Source organism: Haliaeetus leucocephalus, unplaced genomic scaffold (genome assembly GCF_000737465.1).
Source record: "Haliaeetus leucocephalus isolate CR32 unplaced genomic scaffold, Haliaeetus_leucocephalus-4.0 Scaffold248, whole genome shotgun sequence".
NCBI lineage: Eukaryota > Metazoa > Chordata > Aves > Accipitriformes > Accipitridae > Haliaeetus > Haliaeetus leucocephalus.
Genome location: NW_010972684.1, coordinates 300,696 through 306,192, shown reverse-complemented (window position 1 = coordinate 306,192; position 5,497 = coordinate 300,696).

Sequence of the window (5,497 nt, the reverse complement as noted above, 5' to 3'; positions counted from 1 at the left end):
CTTTTTTGCGTGGTGTCTTAAATGGCACATGTGTAGACATTGCCTAAGAATTACAAAAAACTATTTTTAACAATCCTTATTTTCATTCTAATTGCACATCTGCATAGGTATAAAATAGTAATTTTCTATTTCCATTGTCTCTCTACTGCTGCAGGATCCTGTACCAATTCCTTTTCTCACTCATTGTCTCCTGTTACAGAGTTTCTCCCATGCCCAGAATCAGACATACTTTGCCCTTTTTACTGTCTTGCTGGTCCCATACGTGCTCTGTAGTGAGCAGCTTGGAGGGACCAAGCTGGCCAAGACAAACTAGCCATCATAGCTTTGTTTGTCACATCTAAATTTCTCTTTTACTTTGGATAAATCTGTATTTCCCTCTGTTGTATTTCTGGCTTCCATACAGACATATCTTTTGGCTCTGGGCAGGGAGAGATCTCTATGCAAAAAGCTGTATTGTGACATGAACTGTGAGGTCCTGAAAATTGCACTGGAGACTGCCCATGAGTTGTTAATTTTACTGGCCTTGGTAATAGTAAGCTTGACAGTCTAATGACAAGGGATCTGCTCTGCCAGTAGTTAAGCATCCCTGACCTGGTTGAAGGCAAAGGCCTCTGGGAGGTCACTGGCTCCAGTGTACTGTTACACATGGCTCATCAAAACAGATGAGACCATTTGTGTTCCCAGTGTCAGGGCATAGCCTTGCTGTGGGCTTTTTGGATTAGTTCCAGGGGGTACAGGCATTTATGCTAAAGAACAGACTTTTGAGAAAAACAATTGGATTGGTAGCTGCGTATCTGTGAAATGCATCTTTTGGCTGTCCATAGCAGTATGTGCCCATGAAACTTTGATAATGTGCTGTAAGAAATGGTTGTGCAGAGAACCTTTCCTTCTGTGGCTAAATATAGATATTTCTCTACTCAGTCACAGGGGCTATTAATACCTAAAGACACAGTCCTTGGTCTCTGCACCCAAAAATGTGGTGTTAAATATACCCAAGAGAAATGAATGCTGAAATACATCTTTCATGTAAAACCTCAAAGCTTTTGACTTGTTTTTGGAAGCAAACTTGAGCGCTCAGCCTTTGGACATCCATTCATCTTGTTTGGCATGTTCCTTTAAAAGCAACAAAACCAGAGTGAGCTCTCTGTGTGCTGTGCTGCTAATATGAAGTTATATATCCTCCCTTTAGTTCTCATGAAGATTAACATAATCTTTTGCTACCTGAAGATAAACAACCAACCCTGGCTTTCAAAAGTTTCTCCATTTCAGTCAACTTTGTTATTCCCTGTGGTCAGTAATATCGCTATTGACTTTCATGATGTTGAAGAGTGCTTGTTTTATGACAATTAGTGTCTTGTCTTAATACTGCAGAAGATGTACTGCCAGAAAACTTTGCAGATTTCTTTCCAAAAGGTGACATTTACACAAGGGAAATTATTCACTTCAGCAAGATTTATAAAGCTCTTCAGATCTGTATTCTTCAGTGCTACAAATTACAGCAAAATGTGTGGCAAACAAGCAGGACAACAAACAATGACAGGAATATGAGCTGCACTTATGAACATGCACACACTTTTAAATGCCCACTTCAGAGTGTGATAGGATATTATTCGGTTATTTCTGGGCAGAGCTGCTGGAAGTATGGAAAGTTATCACTAAGCCAACAAGCCATCTGTTCCACTGTTTAAGCCAGAGTAGAAATGGTACATTATATTTGGATCCCTACAACAAATGTGATACCTCTGGGATCTCTCTCAGGCACCTTTGATCATTTCATCTGCATTTTGGATCTGAGAGGTCACATTGGTGATTCCTCAGATGGTTCTGCTCATCCTATGACTTGAGATGTTTAAGAAACATCTTGTTAGCCCAAAGTCCATAAATATTGAATGGTCTGTCCACTGGGCCAGCGTGTAAGAGATGAAGCCCTGAGAGTAATACAAAGAACAAATAAATAGTGGCATGCTTTCTTTTCCTTTCTGGCACCTTCTAAAGCTTTATAAATCTGCTGAGTTTGGCCTTGAGCAATTTGCATTTGTTTTAATCATAACCTGTTGTGAGCAAAAACTAATTTAAGGTGACTCACATGAAGGCAAATCTATTCCCTCCATGTGCAAAACCCTTAAAACTCAGCTACAAGAGCATCGTACATCCCAATACCCTTGTGAAGGGAACCCAAAGCAGCACAGCCTACTTATTTATATAACCTCTGCATATCTGTGAGCTGTGAAAGGATCTGTGGAGAATCAGTTTGGTTACAAACAGTAGGGACACAATACTGAGTCCTGAGGATCCTCAGGAGGGCTGTGTCTACAGACTACTTTTCAGAGGACAGAAAATAAGATGCTAGTCATTAAAGACAATGCAAGGTCTCTTCTCAGGAAAGGCTAATTAACTGCACACGTAAACAATGTAAACCAACAGTGAGGCGGCAAGTCTGCATAAAGTTGCTGTAAAAGCAAGCATTATGCTGGGAAATTAGTGATGCAATTGTCAGGTACAGTTGCCTTAATTTCCAGGAAAGGAGCCTTCTGCAAAATATCCACTGCTTCCCTTTAGCAGGGCATACCTAAGCTCACTAAAGCTCTCTTACAAAGATGCTGCATAACAAATTAAAAGGCAGATAGGCATGAAGGCCCATACAGCTAAATTAGTTGAATAATCCTTTCATCAGAATGCACAGTTAATAGAAACTAATATATTATGGCCCTGAATCAACATGGTACCCAACGTTATGCCCAAGCATATGAGCAGATCCAATAACATTACTTCTATGTTTGCTGGTCTGCAATGACAGGACCACAGCAGGGTTATGTAGCAGGGGTATGGCAGAATTCTCCAGGACATCTGAGCAGCCTGAACCTTGGAGGGTCCTTCTGGAGCATGTTTGATGAATACTAAGAAGTAAAAGATGGAAAGAAAGGAGGCAATGCTCTTTTCCTTCAGCTTCTAAAATCTAAAATCAAAATAATCCATAACACCAAGTATCTGCTGTCATTAGACGGACTGTTGACAGCCATTTTAATAACATAATTAGTTCCTTATTAAAAAATTACCACAGACAGTTTTGACACATAATGTCTATTAATGAATGGAACACAAATAAAGTATGATTTTTTTTCCCCTAGAATACCAAGGGAAATAAGTGAATTTTCAAAATAACTGTTTTTTTCTGTACCTCAAGTAAAATAAAAAAGGAGAAGTGGAGATGCTTCTGGGACTCTAAGTTTCTCACTTCTGTTACCTCTTTCACTGGTGGTCTGTGTTTTTCAGCTGGACTGCATCTGCCACAGTGCCTCATGGCCTCTTCTCTTAGTGTCATGAAGTATGGCCCATTAAAACAGTGGAGACCTGCCCTTAATGGATAATGTGGACAAACAACAGTTCTGAGGAGGAGCCACATTTGCCATTAGTTGAAGAATAATAAACTCCAGAAAGAGGACAATCTATAGAAAAATGTGTTTTAATTAAAAAAAAAGGTCTTTTTGGCATTTAGGCCTGTACCACTGCTAGGAAATGAAGTGTTTGCTGCAGAAATCATTATTGGTAGGCTTATACAAGGAAGAAGGACATGAGGGCACAGATTTAGACAACAGCACACTTCTTTCTCATTAGGTTTCTGAAAAGGAAAGAACAATATAGCGGGAAAATAAGTATTTAGACAAACAATCTTTGCTAATGCACCACATGAGATTGTTGGGGAAAACTCACTCACCACAGATTGAGAAGTGAAGCGTTGTCTGGTGTCCTGGTTTCAGCTGGGATAGAGTTAATTGTCTTCCTAGTAGCTGGTACAGTGCTATGTTTTTGAGTTAGGTACGAGAAGAATGTTGATAACACACCTATGTTTTCAGTTGTTGCTCAGTAGTGTTTAGTCTAAAGTCAAGGATTTTTCAGCTTCTCATGCCCAGCCAGCAAGAAGGCTGGAGGGGCACAAGAAGCTGGCACAGGACACAGCCAGGGCACCTGACCCAAAATGGCCAACGGGGTATTCCATACCATGTGACGTCACATCTCGTATATAAACTGGGGGGGAGTGGGGCTGGGGGGATCGCCGCTGGGGGACTAACTGGGCGTCGGTCGGTGGGTTGTGAGCAATTGCATTGTGCATCACTTGTATATTCCAATCCTTTTATTATTACTATTGTCATTTTATTAGTGTTAACATTATTAGTTTCTTCTTTTCTGTTCTATTAAACTGTTCTTATCTCAACCCACGAGTCTTACTTCTTTTCCCGATCCTCTCCCCATCCCATTGGGTTGGGGGGGAAGTGAGTGAGTAGCTGTGTGGTGCTTAGTTGCTGGCTGGGGTTAAACCACGACAACTGAAAATATGGAGCAAGCAGCAAATATCTTCTTAAGCTGTAATAAGTTAATGGTGTCAGTATGAGTGAAGAATTTTAGCCAGTGAGAGACCAGACAAATTGAACCTCATCATGCTCCAAATATCCTTGGAGCAGCAAATAAATTGCACTTAACTGCTCTTCAGCCCAAAGTCATAAACATCAGTTGGACACATCAAATGGACGGGGCACTCCAGAGGGCAAAGAGCTGTGGTTTTTATCTGAAAGTTGGTTTTGGTCCACATTTTTCTATACAAATGTGCCTTTTTTCCCTAACTCAGTCCCAGAAGACTGTTTTGCCTGTGATATACTTTGTGATGTGATCCCAAATTCCTTCTGAATACTGGCTACCTTCAAGCTCTATGGGTGGCTTACATTTAGCTTTCTTTTACAAACTGTGCCTGTAGGGAGTCAATTGAGGAAGTCAAATGTCTGTGATATAACTAAAGCAGCAGGTAGCATCTGTGGTGGAAACAAAAGACAAGAATTTAGCAAGGCTGCACAGTTTGTGTAGTGCATATGGGTATTGGGAAGAGCTGGAGCTCTAAGAGGTTCTGAACAGAGCTTGAGGATGGGCAATATGAGCTTATTGTCCAAAGGCTGAATAAATCTCGGCTAGGAGTGATGTATATTTTCCTCTGAAGAATGGTGTCAGAGCCAGAGTGCCAGGTTGGATGGCAGCTGGTTATATTCAGTGTTACATGGCTTTTGTTCCAGTGTGACAGAAAGGAACACTTGAAAGAGAAGAACAGGAAAAGAAAGATTTTTAAAGTAATTAAAAGGAATTAACATGTAGGTCTCAGAAGAACAAATGTTAAAAGTAGAATGGTGTGATTTCTTGTTTGTCTCTTTGACTTTCTGAACAAATGCAGTACCTTCTCAGATACCTTTTTGCTGAACTGGGACATCTACAAGCACAGTTTGAGGTCTGAAAGGCCAGGATTGCTTTTTGCTCCCTTAGGCATTGCGTTCAACAGCAGATGTTCTGCGGTAACACTGAAGTAGCATCTTATCTTTCCATAGGTTTGCATATGGGTGACTATGTAGAGATGTGCTTGATGGATCACAAGATACATTATTTTTTCATTCCCAAGTGGAATGGATTCAACTATTAAGATGTACAAGTACCAACATCAGAGCAGTTGTATAAAGAG